The 17,677-nt window shown below is 43.1% G+C and overlaps 1 protein-coding gene across 4 annotated transcripts in view; it reads right to left on the bottom strand.

Moving 5' to 3' along the window:
* LOC105496583 (chromodomain helicase DNA binding protein 8) overlaps positions 1-17,677 on the bottom strand; it is a 68,910-nt gene extending 51,233 nt beyond the window's left edge. For 2 of the 4 annotated variants that reach the window (XM_011767130.3, XM_071100480.1), the window contains exon 1: positions 17,559-17,676. The gene's annotated coding sequence lies outside the window, so the exon portion shown is untranslated. Of the gene's footprint in view, positions 1-17,558 lie in introns of all 4 variants that reach the window. The other 2 variants (XM_071100481.1, XM_011767139.3) reach the window with 2 other exon arrangements.

Raw genomic sequence — 17,677 nt, 5'->3', positions numbered from 1 at the left:
ACGGTGTGCAAGCTTAAATCCACCAAACTTTTTTTTTTTTTTTTCTTTTTTGAGACAGAGCCTCACTCTGTTGCCCAGGCTGGAGTGTAGTGGTGCAATCTTGGCTCACTGCAACCTCCACCTCCCATGTTCAAGCGATTCTCTTGCCTCAGCCTCCCGAGTAGCTGGGATTACAGGCGCCTGCCACCACACCCAGCTAATTTTTGTATTTTTAGTAGAGACAGGGTTTCACTATGTTGGCTAGGCTGGTCTCGAACTCCTGACCTCAAGTGATCCACCCACCCCAGCCTCCCAAAGTGCTGGGATTACAGGCGTAAGCCATCACGCCCAGTAAGTACACTGTTATTAAAAAGAGCAATTTGGCCAGGTGTGGTGGTGGCTCATGCCTGCAATCCCAGCACTTTGGGAGGCCGAGGTGGGCAGATTGCTGGTACCCAGGAGTTTGAGACCAGCCTGGGCATTATAGTAAGACCTAGTCTCTTTAAAAAAAAAAAAAAAAATTAAGAAAGATGCCAGGCGCAGTGGCTCACACCTGTAATCCCAGCACTTTGGGAGAGCGAGGTGGGCAGACCACGAGATCAAGAGATCTAGACCATCCTGGTCAACATGGTGAAACTCCATCTCTACTAAAAATACAGAAATTACTGGGCGTGGCGGCATTCGCCTGTAGTCCCAGCTGCTTGGGAAGCTGAGGCAGGAGAGTCACTTGAACCCAGGAGGCAGAGGTTGCAGTGAGCTGAGATCATGCCACTGCACTCCAGCCTGGTGACAGAGTGAAACTCTGTCTCCAAAAAAAAAAAGAGCAAAAAAAGGCCAGGTGCAGTGGCTCACACCTGTAATCTCAGCATTTTGGGAGGCCAAGGTAGGCAGATCACTCGAGGCCAGGAGTTTGAGATCAGCTTGGCCAACATAGTGAAACCCCATCTCTATTAAAAATACAAAAACTGGCTGGGAGTGGTGGCACCCACGTGTAGTCCCAGCTACTGGGGAGGGTGAGGCACGAGGATTGCTTGAATCCAGCAGTGAGCCAAGATCATGCCAATGCACTCCAGCCTGAGCAACAGAGTGAGACAATGTCTCAAAAAAGAAAAAAAAAAAAGGGGGGGGGGCGGCTTATCTCCTGATCATTAGTTTTCTCTGACAGTATCCTCAACATTGAAATCCTATTTTCTTACACTCTAAGGACACAAATTAGGTAAATCAACTTGCTTTAGATCTCCTAAAGATCCTAGCATTACCACTGTCGCTAAAAACACCTAATTACCACTCCTGTAAACAGCAATACTGTTTTCCCATTTACTGTGGCTCAAAACCTCAACAGTCTCTATAACTTCCCCCTGTAGCCACCATCCAATCATTTGCCAAGTGTCACTTATTCTCTTACAATATATAACAAAGATTTTGGAGCTGCCAAAGACTCTGTCAACCTTCTTAGTGTATAATGAGAAAACTGAGGCTTAGAGAGTTGAATGTTTGACTATGAAACTAAGTGGCAAGTTAGGATTCATACATCTGACTCCTATTTCTGCTGCCATCTCCCTTACTTATGTAGTTGCTTGTATAAGAGAAAAGCCTCATAAATAATCTCTCTACTCACCCTACTAATCCATTCTGCAACCAGATTAATATCCTAAAACACAGAATGGCCAAATCAGACTCGTGCTTGAAAATTTTCAAAGGCTCCCAATTACTTAAGACAACATCTTATCTTTCCAGTCTTATTTTCCACTATTCGTCTACATATACTTGCTAGCCAAAAAAAGACAAATTACTATTGTCGTGTTTTTTCTAAACTGAGCCTAATATTGCTGCCTTCAAATTACACACATCTTTCTTTCTTTGCATTACCAAAATCTTACTTACTATCCTCTAAGTTCAACATCAAATGCCTCTTAATTTATTACTTCAATATGTATTGAGTACGTAACATGCTAAGTAATCTGCTAGTATTAGGAATCCAAAAACAAATAAGACATAATCCCTACCCTCAACTCACAGTAAGTAAGAGTGCATTTGTGTATGTATGTGGGAAGAGTTGGTAAAGAGTAGGCAGTATGACAATAGTGACAAATAAAAACAATTATAATACAAGGTGATACATTCAATAAGACCAGCAGGGGCTTAGTAGTTTCTTTTTTATGTTGTCGGGTTTTTTTTCTTGGGAAGAAGTCTCACTCTGTTGCCTAGGCTGGAGTGCAGTGGTACGATCTTGGCTCACCACAACCTCTGCCTCCTGGGTTCAAGCGATTCTCCTGCCTCAGCCTCCTGAGTAGCTGGAATTACAGGTGTCCACCACCATGCCCAGCTAATTTCTGTATTTTTAGTAGAGATGAGGTTTCACCATGTTGGCCAGGCTGGTCTCGAACTCCTGACCTCAGGTGTTCCACCCGCCTCAGCCTTCCAAAGCGTTGGGATTACAGGCGTGAGCCACTGCGTCCAGCCAAGAAAGTAGTTTCTTAAACAATGAAGAAAGGTTACCAAGTGGAAGGGAAAGGTGGGCTGTAAGAAAGGGATATTCAGGCAACAGGGACAGTAAGAGGGAAGGCAAAACAAAGCATAGCAATGAGAAACAGCATGAGACATGTACAGGAAACTCTAGTTCTGTAGTTCAGCCTTGCTAAAGTGTAAATCGCAAAGAAGGAACTGGATGGAGACGAAGTTGAAGGGATAGGTAAGGGCCAGAGCGTGGAGAGCCTTGAATAACATATTAAGGCATTTTCTTTTTTTTTTTCTTTTTTTTTTTTTGAGACAGAGTCTCGCTCTGTCGCCCAGGCTGGACTGCAGTGGCTGGATCTCAGCTCACTGCAAGCTCCGCCTCCCGGGTTTATGCCATTCTCCTGCCTCAGCCTCCCGAGTAGCTGGGACTACAGGCGCCCACCACCTCGCCCGGCTAGTTTTTTGTATTTTTTAGTAGTGACGGGGTTTCACCATGTTAGCCAGGATGGTCTCGATCTCCTGACCTTGTGATCCGCCCGTCTCGGCCTCCCAAAGTGCTGGGATTACAGGCTTGAGCCACCACATCTGGCCTTAAGACATTTTCTTACAGGTGGATTAGGAGCCACTGAAACATGGAATAACGTAATCAGAATTACATGTTGTTTAGCTAATTCTGGCTTTAGGGGGTGAGAGGAAACGGACACAGAAGCAGTTAGGAGGCTCTTATAAGAGACCAGAAAGGAGTTGTATAGTGAATATTTGCTGGTTTTTTTTTTTTTCTGCTCAGCAACCAAAAGGCCCCTTCCTATATTTTCCATGGAAAGCTGGATCTTATCTTCCCATATGGAGCCTGGGGAGATAGGGCTCAATCACCTCCTCCCCTTCCCAGCAAAGAAGTATGCCTGCACATGACCTAGGCTACTTGAAGTGGATACTCCTGCTGGGGAAGTCTTGACTTTGCAGGAGTAATGCAAAGACCCAGGACCAACCAGTTAGAAAATATTTGGCAATGGCAGACACTAGAGTCCAACTGTAACATCCTATATAGACTGGTCAGTGGTGACCTTGACCTTCTCTTTGGTCTTCCCTCCTTTGATTTCATACCATTCTTTAAACCAAGTTCTCTAACATTCCCATTACTTTTTTGAGCCATTCAATATCCTTCCAATAAATTTTCTTTCTGCTTAAGTTAGCCAAAAGAAAGTCAGTTTCCTGGCCCTCAATGGTTAAACGTACTCGGGGCTCAAAGAAAAAAAAAAAAAAAAGTTAGCCAAAAGATGATTCCTGTTGTTTGCAACCAAGAATCCTAACACAATGATTAGGGCCTAAATTATAGCAATACGATTCAAAAGATAGTGATGGAATTTTTTATTGCCCTTTTGCTAAGATCAAGTTTTAAAAATCATAATGGGAGGGAAACGACAAAGCCAGAAACACTTAGGGGATAAAAAATCAGTAGAACCTGGAGTTCAGAGGGAAAGAGGAATAGTTTAGCCATATCGAAAATGAGCTGCCTATAGTATGTTAAGTAGTGACATTCAGTAGGAGGTCGATGTATGAGTCTAAAAGTCCGGCTTGGAGATAGATTTTGATAGTTATTAGCAACTAAATGGTAGCTGTAAAAGTGGAGATTACCCAGTGAATGTGAAGAGCAGACCAAGGATAAGAAAAACTGCAAGGCTGGGAGGCCAAGGCTGGAGAATTGCTTGAGCCCAGGAGTTTGAGATCAGCCTGGGTAACAAAGGGACACTATTTCTACAAAAAAAAAAAATTGTTTTTAATTAGGGCGGGTGCAGTGGCTCATGCCTGTAATCCCAGCACTGGGAGGTGGAGGCAGGCGGATTGCTTAAGCCCAAGGGTTCAAGACCAGCCTGGGCAACATGGCGAAACCCTGTCTCTACAAAAAATACAAAAATTAGCCAGGCGTGTGACACAGGCCTATAGACCCAGCTGTTTTGAGGGCTGAGGCAGGAGGATTGCCTGAGCCCGGGGAGCTGAGGTTGCAGTGAGTCAAGACTGTGCCACTGTACTTTAGCCTGGGCAACAGAGTCTGACCCTGTCTCAAAACAAAATTAAAAAAAAAATGAACCAGGCATGGTGGCACATGCTGTGGTCTCAGCTACTTGGGAGGCTAAGGTGGGAGGATTGCTTAAGGCTGCAGTGAGCCAAGTTCATGACACTGCATTCTAGCCTGGGTGACAGACCCTATCAGAAAGGAGAAAAGAGAGAGGGGAGGAGAAGGGAGGAGAGGAGAGGAGCGGCGAGGGGAGGAGAGGGGAGAAAGGAAAGAAAGGAAGAAAGAGAACAACTGCACAAATATTGTTGGGAGAGACGAGAATGTTAATGTCTGTGAAGAACTGGAGAACCCATATCCATTCCAAAGAATGTAGCTGCAATTCACCTCTAATTAAGTCCTGCCAAATGGAAACACATATCCAAGGTTGAAAGAAAACTTCAGATTTTCCAAAAGCCAGAAATGTAGAGTTTTACGTAAAATCTTTTAGGTTTTGACTGTAAATAACTATTTTTTTAAGAAAACTAAACACTATGCAGGATAAAGAAAACACTTAGCTAAGCCGGGCGCGGTGGCTCACGCCTGTAATCTCAGCCCTTTGGGAGGCTGAGGTGGGCGGATCACGAGGTCAGGAGATTGTGATCATCCTGGCTAACACAGTGAAACGCCATCTCTACTAAAAATAGAAAAAATTAGCCAGGCGTGGTGGCGGGCGCCTGTAGTCCCAGTTACTCAGGAGGCTGAGGCAGGAGAATGGCGTGAACCCGGGAGGTGGAGCTTGCAGTGAGTCGAGATTGCGCCACTGCAGTCCAGCCTGGGCGACAGTGTGAGACTCCGTCTCAAAAAATAAATAAATAAATAAATAAAAAGAAAAAGAAAGAAAACACTTAGCTGGAGACCCAACTGAGATTTTTAGTGGGGTGAGAAAAGCTGAGGAGGAACCCAGGAAAACATCAGAAATTAAGAATCAGAATAATGCCTTCTTAAGAAGGTAGGGAAAAAACAGCTAGAGAAACAAGACAGTGCAGTGTCATAGAAGCAGAGAGTAGAGATTTGCAGGGGAAGAGTGATCAATTACATCAAACAAAGCAAAAATGTCCAACAATATAAGAACTTTAAAATGTCCACTGGATGTAATAATTGAAAGCCTTTCTGATACCTACTTTCCACTGTCAAACCAGAAGTAATCTGTCCATGTGAGTTTTCATAGCATTGTGTGTAGTCCTCTTTTAGGATAATTATCTTTTACTTTATATTTTACTTACATTTGTACATGGAATAATGAGCTTTGAAGTCCAAGGGACCTGGGTTCAAATTTCTGTCCCATCAAGAAAATTAACTTTTCTGAGTCTAGCTCATTCCTCTACATAAAGTAGATAACAGTATTAAGTTACAGGGACATTTATGAGGATTAATGAAACAACAGGTACAGTACCTGACACATAACTGCTAAGTCCTAGTAGGTACTCGACAAATGTTGGATAAATTGGAAAAGAAGTTGTTTTTGCCAATATCCGTACCTAGCATATAGTAATCAGCCTGAGAGAGGATCACTACCTAGATTAATGGCCTCCAAAATAGTTTAGCTTCAGTTGGCTAATACCTATGAGCTTGAGTGCACAGTCTAGCTCTCTCTCCCTTTATATTAAATCTAATTTAAGGTGAACAGGAATAGCTACATTCTAGATTCTAGAGTCTGAAGATCATGTTCAACTAAATGGCTTTGGTCAGCCTAAGCCTGTTCTAGATGTTCTATGTCACTAGTATCCAATTTTGAGTGGTGAGACTTCACACTCTAAAGGATCCAAGGAAGGGTCATAAAAATTGCAAAAACACTACTCCCACCCTCAAATGTATTTTTTTCCCATGGCTTACAGGACACCACACTTTTCAAGTTTTCCTTCAATCTATGTAACCACTGTTTTTTTTTTTAAACCATTTATTTGCTACTTTTTTCCTATACCACCCCTTTAATTGAAGTTCACTTTGGTCCTAGGCCTTCTTTTCATTCTATACTTCCTTTTCACGGATGTCTAATTCCAATACATCACCTCAATTATTATTATTTTCTTCAATAAATTGTATGCTTATGTCTCTCACATCTCTGGGCAAGATGTCACCTTTGAACTCTAGATCTGTATATCCCTCTGCTTACTCCATAGTTTTTCTTGGTAGACTCTCCAGTTCCCCCATCCTCATCCCACCACATGTGCACATACACAAACTGGTAATCATTCTCCAGCATCTCCTATCCAGTCATGGTTGCACAGACCAGAAACCTACCTTACTACCCGTACCCAATATTTTAAATTCCCATCTTTACCTCCTAAATATCCCTCAAATCCATCTACTTCTGCCTTTATTACCCTTTGGCTCAAAAGATGGCTCAATTTACCATCTTCGTTTCCCTGGACTATTGCAATTACCTTCTAACTGGTTCTCTTCCATTCTTCCACTTTAATTCTTATTTATCCTTCAGAGCTTATTTCAACAAAAAGTTGGGCCAGGTGCAGTGGCTCACGCCTGCAATACCAGCACTTCGGGAGGCCGAGGCGGGTGGATCATAAGGTCAGGGATGCAAGACCTGCCTGGTCAAGATGGTGAAACCCTGGCCGGGTGTGGTGGCTCACATCCGTAATCCCAGCACTTTGGAGACTGAGGCAGGTGGATCACCTGAGGTCACGAGTTCAAGACCAGCCTGGACAATATGGCGAAAACTCATCTCTACTAAAAACAATTTTTTAAAAAAATTAGCCAAGCGTGGTGGTGTGCGCCTGTAATCCCAGCTACCCGGGAGGCTGAGGTGGGAGAATTGCTTGAACCTGGGAGGCAGAGGTTGCGGTGAGTCAAAATCGTGCCACTGCACTCCAGCCTGGGCGACAGAGCGGGATTTGGTCTCAAAAAAAAAAAAAAAAAAAAGTGAGCTGGGCGCAGTGGCTCACACCTGTAATCCCATCACTTTGGGAGGCCAAGGTGGGTGGATCACGAGGTCAGGAGTTTGAGACCAGCCTGGCCAAGATGGTGAAACTCCGTCTCTACTAAAAATACAAAAATTAGCTGGGCGTGGTGGCAGGCACCTGTAATCCCAGCTACTCGGGATGCTGAGGTAGGAGAATCACTTGAACCTGCGAGGTGGAGGTTGCAGTGAGCCGAGATCACGCCACTGCACTCCAGCCCGGCAACAGAGCTAGACTCCTTCTCAAAAAAAAGATGGTGAAATCACGTCTCTACTAAAACTACAAAAATTAGCCAGGTGCGGTGGCAGGCACCTGTAATCCCAGCTACTCAGGAGGCTGAGGCAGGAGAATTGCTTGAACCCGGGCAGCAGAGGTTGCAGTGAGCCAAGATCATGCCACTGCACTCCAGCCTGGGTAACACAGTGAGATTCCGTCTCAAAAAAAAAAAAAAAGAAAAGAAAAGAAAAGAAAACAGTTTTCCTTGATTTCCCAAACTAGTAACAGCTAAAATTGTTGAATGTACATTACATGCCAGGCACTCTTCTAAGCAATGAAAACGTATTAACATATTTAATTTTCTTTTTTTTTTTTTTTTGAGACAGGGTATCATTCTGTCACCCAAGCTGGAGGGCAGTGGCACCATCTCGGCTCACTGCAACCTCTGCCTTCCAGGCTCAAGCAATTCCTCTGCTTCAGCCTCCCAAGCAGCTGGGACAACAGGCACACGCCACTATGCTCAGCTAGTTTTGCATTTTTGGTAGAGACGGGGTTCCGCCATGTTGCCCAGGCTGGTCTGGAACTCCTGGCCTCAAGTGATTGGCCGGCCTCAGCTTCCCAAAGTGCTGGGATTACTTTGGCGTGAGCCACAGCTCCTGGCCTCTTACTTAATTTTCTTAACAAGACCAAAAAAACTATCTCTATTTCACAGATGTAGAAACTGAGGCACAAAGAGATAATACCTTGCCCAATATCCTACAGCTAGTGAAAAGTGGTACCAGATTCAGATTTAGGCAGTGTAGCTCCAAAAGACACATTCTTTCCAAAAGACTGTACTATACTATGCTCTAGGTTACATGCCCCATTATAAATTCTTTTATAACATCCAGTACTTCTCCTTTGTTGTAGAGATTGAATAACTGATTATATAATTGTTTGACGTCTACTCCCTCTCCCCCATTAGAATGCAAGTTCCACAAGGGTAAGGGCTTGCGTATGGCTTGTTCATTACAGTATTCCCTTTGCTTATCGGGTGGTAATGGGCATTCAATGTATTTTTGTTGAAGGAATGCACTGAACTTCTAGTCGAAGGTGTGTGGGAGAGAGGTTTCTGGGCCAAAGCAATGGCTTCCCTCACTCAGACTGCATGACAGCAAAAGGGCAGTAGCAGTTTCCTACTAGAAACATTCAGAAGAAGTATCATAAAATCACAAGCACCTTCACTTTTTAGTAGCTGTAGCAGACACAGCTTTTACATAGAACAAAAGGGGTTGTATGGCACTACATATAAAAGACTGTTTTTTAGAGTGAGGTACTCGCTGTTGACAGTAATGAAATGTTAGTTACCCCATTAGGTTTAGGACTATAATGCCTCAATGGTGACCAATTCCAGCTGTGGTCAGAAGTGAATGGATGACACTATATCCTATGTTTTTTTTTTTTTTGAGACAGGGTCTCCCTCTGTTGCCCAGGTTGGAATGCAGCAGCACGATCTCGGCTCACTGCAACCTCCTCCCTCCAGGGTTCAAGCGATTCTCCCACTTCAGCCTCCTGAGTAGCTGGGATTACAGGCACGTACCACCACGCCTGGTTAATTTTTGTATTTTTAGTAGAGACGGGGTTTAACCATATTGGTCAGGCTTCTCTCAAACTCCTGACCTCAGGTGATTAACCCGCCTCAGCCTCCCAAATTGCTAGGATTACAGGTGTGAGCCACTGCGCCCGGCCGGATGACACTATATCCTTATGACTCAAAAACAGAGCACGGATTCTTTTCTTTTTTTCTAAGTCAACCTCATTGCAGATTTTTTTCCCAGTAAAATCCTCAAGTTTTGGCCTAAGTCTGAAGACAGAAAATAAGAGCCTAATCTTTGAGGAACATTAGACTTAGGTCAAGTTTGGACTAGATCTGGAGAAGCTGCTCTTCACTGGCTCATGGTCACTAAGGTGAAAATAATACTGTGTTCTAGATGAGAAATCTCTAACTGGGCCAATGTTCACCTTATACTACCACTTTTGGGTATCCAACATAGTAACAATATATATTAATTTAGGTAACAGATTCCTGTCCTCTTCATGCTCCCCCACATGCATTCCTGCATGCCCTATTTTAACTGAGCCAAGTACACATAAATGTGTTCAGCCTAATAGAAAAATATAAATATTTACTTAATTCAACCAGAGACTATAAGGAATTGTTTTCACTGCAATAATTATGCTAAAAGAGTATGTGTGGGAGGAGAAACATCATAAAGCACTGTTATTATCAGACTTGTGCCTAAAAACTGACCCCAGTGACATGGGATTCATGAAATTTTAATGGGCTAAACTGACTTGCATTGGCTAAAAAAGTGAGTTACATGCAAGACTGACCAAGTCATTTTCCCCTGTACAGCTTAAAATATTTCACATAATCTTATCTTCAAAATAACTAAGTTAAATAAAAGAAACAAACTATTTATTCTTTTCCCTTTTAACAGAGATACAAAGACAAAAATAAATCTTACATTCTCAAGGTTCTACAATTGCTAAAGGCATAGCTTTAACAAGCTACTGAATACCTACCTACCTGTCTAGTGTTCTGGTCAAAGACAGTTTGCACACAGGGGTCAGCACTGAACTTTTGTTTGGTTTTGTTTTGTTTTTTTTTTTTTGAGTCGCCCAGGCTGGAGTGCAGTGGCTCAATCACAGCTCACTGAAAGCTCCGCCTCCCAGATTCAAGCGATTCTCCTGCCTCAGCCTCCTGAGTAGCTGGGACTACAGGCGCGCCACTACCCCCAGCTAATTTTTTTTTTTTTTTTTTAATTTTTAGTAGAGACGGGGGTTTCACCATGTTGGTACGGCTGGTCTCAAACTCCTGACTTCATGATCCGCCTGCCTCGGCCTCCCAAAGTGCGGGGATTACAGGCGTGAGCTACCGCGCCTGGCCCAGCACTGAATTTTTAAAAGGAGGGAGGCTGGGCCAGGCGCGGTGGCTCACGAATGCAATCCCAGTACTTTGGGGGGCCGAGGCGGGCGGATCACGAGGTCAGGAGATTGAGACCATCCTGGCTAACATGGTGAAACCCTCTTTCTACTAAAAATACAAAAAATTAGCCGGGAGTGGTGACGGGCGCCACCTCCCACTACTCGGGAGGCCGAGGCAGGACAACGGTGGGAACCCCGGAGGCGGAGCTTGCAGTGAGACGAGATCACACCACTGCACTCCAGCCTGGGCGACAGAGCAAGACTCCGTCTCAAAATAAATAAATAAATTAATTAATTAAATAAATTAAAAAGAGGGAGGCTGGATAATAAATGGGGCTTTGAAGTCAGACCAGAGTTCCTCTTACCCTTGGTTGTGTTACCTAACCTCACAGTCTTTTTTTATTTTCCCTGTAAAATGAAACTAGCACCACATACATTTCAGAGTTATTCTAAAAATTAAAAGATAACATACAATGCTTGGCACATAGCAGGCAAATAAAAAGGAATTTATTATTCTCCATCCAATATTTTTAAACAGTACCACTGAAGGCTTCTCTCAAAGCAAAATTACTCCTCAGAGACTTGGCAGAGCTGATCTGTTAGGCAGAATGGAGGGATACCGAAATAGATGTAAAAGTTTCACAATTATATGGCAGGACTACTGGGCAGGATGAAAGCACTCCAGTACTACCGTGCTGAGAAAGCAGCACAAGTCTTTAACATCATAATCATGAAACAGATTTCAACCAGCACTTGTGATCTAGAGTCATATCCCAGGTAATTCAACTAATCACTTTTATGTTTGTAGGAATATGTCAGTGTCTATTTCTTAAGTATTCCATTTACTTCACAATACCTGCTTGTGGTAACTTTCAGTTTCCAAATGACTAGACTGTCCCTTGGCAGTTCACATGCCCAGATCCAGCTTATTTAGTTTTTGACTCCCATGACTTTCAGGAGCGTAGTGAAAAGAAGTAACCATTGCTATACTATATATTTAAAATTTCATTTAAAAAAGGTCCCAACAGCAGTCATATTTGTAAAACACACAAAAGCACTACATTTTATAGGAGAATTGACACGCAAATTAAGGAAGAACTGACTAATGTGCCCCACACCCAGAAAGGGGGGAAAAACAAGAATGACTGGGTACTGTGTAGAAGAAATGAAAAATACTGAATAAAGTTCAATGTTCATGTAACTTGCTAGCCCCTATTCAAAAACCCACTAATTGGTGCAGCAGCAATAGAAAATGAAAAAAAAAAAAGATGAAAAAATTCAAAAATCCAGAAACACCTTACTATTCATGCTGTTTACTTAGATATATGTGTATCTGATAAAATCACGTTTCATACACGAAATTCTGTTATGATTTGGGTCTATCTAAATAGGCAGCCAAACTATAGAAATCATTGGTTTCTTCTAGAACTAACCAAAAGAAATTCCCATATCACTAATATGACAATGTTCTTCTAAATAACCATGTCCCAAAGAAATAATCCCCAAAGATATAGTGCATCCCCAAAGTATGTAGTGGAAGAAAAAAAGAAAGCAGGAAATTCCAAAGGTTTCTGTAATAACACAAGAGACAATTTGAGAAACCTTAAACATTTTACAACTCTCAGCTGAGCACTGTGATATGGGCCGGCCTATAACCCCAGCTACTTGGGAGGCTGAGACAGGAGGACTACTTGGGCCAAAAAGTTTGAGGTTGCAGTGAGCTATATAATTGCACCACTGCACTCCAGCCTACATAACAAACAGAGCAAGATTCTGTCTCTTAAAAAAAATAAAAACAAACAAACAAAGCAAAAACAGAAAAAAAATGTGTAAGACCTTATAGCTGTTGAGTATCCTTCTCTCAAATAAAATTAAAAATTCAGTTACTATATATCCTATATTGGAAAGCTACTGACATAGTCTTAGAAGAATTACAGACTCTGAAAACAAAAAGGTGTTATTAGGAAATTACTAATCACTGGAATATTGAGACACTACCCAAAGGATTGGCACTATCACATTTAAGGTGCTAACATACAAGGGAGCAATGAAGCACAGTCCTGGTAAATTATCTGGTAATTTCAGTAGCATGCTATTTAATTATCTTTTTAAAATGAAATAAACAAATAAAATGAAGTCATATACAATAAACATCTATGGACATATTAATATATTAATATACAAAGGAAAGAAAATCAGAGATATTTCACTTCTTAAAATGACAAGGTCAACTCTTAATAATTACACATAACAGTAAATCATAGTTCTGAAAGCTCTTTCCAAACAAACTACTGAGAATATACTACAGGAGAATCTGAATTTGAAGAGGCTAGAATGTTGTCTAAGATCCCTACACTGCTCCACTGCTTAAAATATATTCCTGGATCTCTCCCTGCTGAAGACTAATGTAAAAGTAATTATCAGCCAGGCGCGGTAGCTCACGCCTAGAATCCCAGCTCTTGGGGAGGCAGAAGCAGGAGGATAGCTTGAGCCCAGGAGTTTGAGACCAGCCTGGCCAACATAGTGAAACCCCGTTTCTACTAAAAACACAAAAAATTAGCCAGGCATGGTGGCACGCACCTATAGTCCCAGCTACTCAGGAGGCTGAGGCAGGAGAGTCACTTGAACCTGGGAGGCGGAGGTTGTGGTGAGCCAAGATCGCCCCATTGCACTCCAGCCTGGGCAACAGAGTGAGGTCTCAAAAAAAAAAAAAAAAAAAAGTAATTATCTATGCCAGGCTAATTTCTATCTATGCCTGTTGGAATTTTTATTATTTTGCACCATACAGTTAATGGGTAGAAATTACATGCTTTAAGTCTCCTGCTGCAACCTGAAGGCAGCAAATAAGATATTTTGAAGTTGACCATTTTGCTTCATGTTACATTAACAAACTAAGGGCCTAGTGAAGGATGGAAACTATATAATTGATAATAAAAGGGCAAAAGAAATGTTACCTAGAGAACAGCTTAATGAGAAACCTCGGAGATTAAGATACTTTGTAGTTTAAATGTAAAACGTTAAGTAACTACAAAGAGGTGGACTTATTTTACAATACAAATACAATAAAAACTTTTAAGTTTCATTTAAAGTTTACTCACACACAAAACTGAGAGATTAAAGGAGAAAAAGGTTATCCAAGACAAAATCTAGAATGCAGTAAATGTTTTGTTGTTGTTTTGAGACAGAGTCTCTCTTGGCTACAGTGCAGTGGTGCGATCTCAGCTCACTGCCATCTCCGCCTCCCTGGTTCAAGCGATTCTCCTGCCTCAGCCTCCAGAGTAGCTGGGCCTACAGGACCGCACCACCACACCCAGCTAATTTTTGTATTTTTTTCAGTAGAGACGGGGTTTCACCATGTTGGCTAGGATGCCCACCTTGGCCTCCCAAAGTGCTGGGATTACAGGCGTGAGCCACCACACCCAGCCAGAATGCAATAAATGTTAAATAAACTTCAGGTAAAAGAAAACTTCAGGCCAGGTGTGGTGGCTCACGCTTGTAATCCTAGCACTTTGGGAGGCTGAGGCAGGCAGATCAGCCTGAGGTCAGGAGTTTGAGACCAGCCTGGCCAACATGGTGAAACCCTGTCTCTACTAAAAATACAAAAAATTAGCCAGGCATGGTGGCACATGCCTGTAACCCCAGCTACCACTTGAACCCAGGAGGCAGAGGTTGCAGTGAGTCGAAATCACGCCACTGCACTACAGCCTGGGTGACACAGTGAGACTCATCTCAAAAAACAACAACAACAATAACAAAAAAAACAACTTCATACAACAACTTCATTACATGGAAATACAACTGTCAGCCGGGCACAGTGGCTCACACCTGTAATCCCAGCACTTTGGGTAGCTGAGACAGGCCGATCACGAGGTCAGGAGTTAAAGACCAGCCTGGCTAATATGGTGAAACCCTGTCTCTACTAAAAATACAGAAATTAACCGGGTGTGGTGGTGCACGCCTGTAGTCCCAGCTACTCGGGAGGCTGAGAAAGAAGAATCACTTGAACCTGGGAAGCAGAGCTTGCAGTGAGCAGAGATAGCACCACTGCATTCCAGCCTGGGTGACAGAGAGAGACTCTGTCTCAAAAAAAAAAAAAAAAGAAAAGAAAAGAAATACAACTGTCAGGCTGGGTGTGGTGGCTCACACATGTAATCCCAGCACTTCGGGAGGCCAAGGTGGGAGCATCACTTGGGCCGCGGAGTTCAAGACCAGCCAGGGCAAGATGGCAAAGACCCCCGTCCCTTAAGAAAGAAACACAACTCTCATTTGGGTACTAGGTACCAAAGAAAGACCACATCTTGAACATTAGGGTCCCTTTACATTCCCTAAAAGGTTTCAGTTAAACAGAAGCAAAAACGTACAATGTCAGCGAATTAAGCAAAAAGGAAAGTGCAAAAAATCACAGGAAGATGAAAAGATCACCAACTTGGAGAGGCAAAAGAATAAAAGATCATAGATGATGAAAGAGGGAATATAAATAGTTAAAGTGAGATAAGAAACATGATAGTCTATCAATGAATCAAATGCTAAAGGTAAAATAGTAAATATTATACCACAATGGTCACAGTAATGTAAGGACAGGTCATGCAAAGACCTGCAGATCAAGGACTTGCTCAAATGCAACTCCAGAAGTAGAGTGACTTCTAGAGATGAAAGTGGAGACTCAGAGAAATGTTTGTCTTCTGTTTTCCTCACAAGTATGAGGCTGGATGTAAGCTCAGAACATAGCTTAACTCTTTCAGAGCTGTAGACAAACAGCTCACTAAAATATTTAATATTCATCTGAATGTTACAGTCCTTTCACAGATGAGAATACCAAATCTTATTTCTTCAGTAAGCAAGCACTGTTTTGACACCCACAAATTAATCTTATGTGGTAGTTTTGCTTAGAAAAGTGGCTCATGCCTGTAATCACAGCACTTTGGGAGTCCGAGGCAGGAGGAACACAAGGTCAGAAGTTCAAGACCAACCTGGCCAATACGGTGAAACCCCGTCTCTACTAAAAAAAAAAAAAAAAAATTAGCCAAGCGTGGTGGCAAGCACCTGTAATCCCAGATACTCGGGAGGCTGAGGCAGGAGAACTGCTGGAACCTGGGAGGCAGAGGTTGCAGTGAGCCCAGATCGTGCCATTGCACTCCAGCCTGGGTGACAGAGCAAGACTCTGTCTCAAAAAAAGGAAAACTGACAAAATCAAAAGAGCAGATGCACAGGACAGATCAAACATGGAGAATACAAAAACTGTTCAAGTACTCATACATTGTTCCATTATATCCCTTATCCCAATCCATTACTCCTTTGCTATTTCACTCTCGATGTGTTGCCCAGGCTGGAATGCAATGACACGATCTTGGCTCACTGCAATCTCCACCTCCAGGGTTCGAGCTATTTTCATGGCTTGGCCTCCCATGTAGCTGGGACTAAAGGCGCACGTGACCATGCCCAGCTAATTTTTTTTGTATTTTTTGTACTTTTAGAGACGGGGTTTCACCATGATGGTCAGGCTGGTCTCGAACTCCTGACTTCAAGTGATCCGCCCGCCTCCACCTCCCAAAGTGCTGGGATTACAACCGTAAGCCGCGGCGCCTAGCCCACTATTTAAGTTTTAAACCTTCTCCCAAGCCTGTCTCTTCACACATGCCTACTCTCTCTTTGGCCAACGTCTTTCACTTGCCTTCAGATCCACTGGCACGCCTCTCTTGTAGCAGAAGGTGTTCTTACATGGAAAATGTTTTTCTTATCATAACTCTTTTTTTAAGGGTTGGGATAATTCCAAGTACTTGAAATAAGTTTCTCACATCTTGCTCTATGAGGTTGACTAGGATTTGTTCTGAAACCTATTGGGTGACCAATACAAAAGAAATTCCTAAGCAGAAAACATGATCTAATTAACACAGGACACTATCCAAATCACAAACTCACTTTCGATATGTAATGTGCCCCATACCAGATGACTTCAGCAGATGCTAACCTAGGCTGAGAATCCTTGCCTGAGTCGACAAACTCAGAAAAGCATGGAGATGAAACGATCTGTAGACACTGGTGTGATGGCAGAGGATGGAGCAGACACTGATAAGGCAGCTCCCCTGGCTTGTGTTTGGGGCGCTCCGCTCTTTATTCTTTAATAGAAAAAGACAGAGTTCTAAATCTCTGCCTTATGGCTCACTTTGCTTAGCCATACAAGAGATCGGTCCACTATATACCTTTTCTGTGAAGACCCTAATCACTTCAAGACTATCGCTTAAAAAGCAAGAGACTGCTGCATTTGCACAGCTTCTGCAGGGAAATTCCCTGCGACACTAGAGACAGGTAAATAAAGAAACTGCATTCGCTCCAAGGCAGGGGGAGGGGTCTTCTATCAGTGAAGTAAACCACTGAGTTCTGCAGACCTGTCAAGGAAGATCCAAGGCTTGAGCTCCTGTCTTCCCACCATCTCTAAACATTCTCCAACAGCCTGCTCTTCACTCCCAGGAGACCCACAAAACTTACACCTGAGAATAAGTAAAAATCTGCATACGCTTACCCCATGCTTTCCTACCCACCTTTATTATTAAAATACAGAAGAAAAAAGAAGAATAAAAAGAAGTAGAAAACCCTAACCACCGATTTCTGAATCCAAAGTATGGAGTAACCAAACGGGGCCGGGGAGTTTTCCCTTCTCTGAAGAGAGAACAAGGCGCCGCCTCCAATCTACACTACGCCCAGTAATGCAATGACAAGCCCTAAAAACTCCACAGCGTCCCAGGCAGTCCCTCGCGGCTCGGCCCGGCAGCCACCCTCTCCCCCGACCTCTCACAAAGGAGACTGGTTCAGTCCGGAGCATCACCCCGCACCTGATCCCTCCCAACTGGGGGGCGAGCAGGGGGTGGAAGAGAGAGGAGGAGGAGTTACTTAAATCAAATCTCTGAGAGCCCCAGCTTTTGCTGACTCCTGGGCCAGCACTGAGGAGCGGGTGTGAGCGGGAAGCTTACCTGTGCAAAGTCCTGGTGCTTCCTTTCCAGGCAGTGTTTCAACTCACCCTCTCCGAGAACAAGGCGCCTTCCGGCGGAGCATGGCCAGCCCTCGCCTCAATCTAGCTTGCTAGTAGTCC

The sequence above is a fragment of the Macaca nemestrina genome, chromosome 7 (genome assembly GCF_043159975.1).
Source record: "Macaca nemestrina isolate mMacNem1 chromosome 7, mMacNem.hap1, whole genome shotgun sequence".
Lineage (NCBI taxonomy): Eukaryota > Metazoa > Chordata > Mammalia > Primates > Cercopithecidae > Macaca > Macaca nemestrina.
This window is presented reverse-complemented; position numbering and strand designations above follow the sequence as displayed.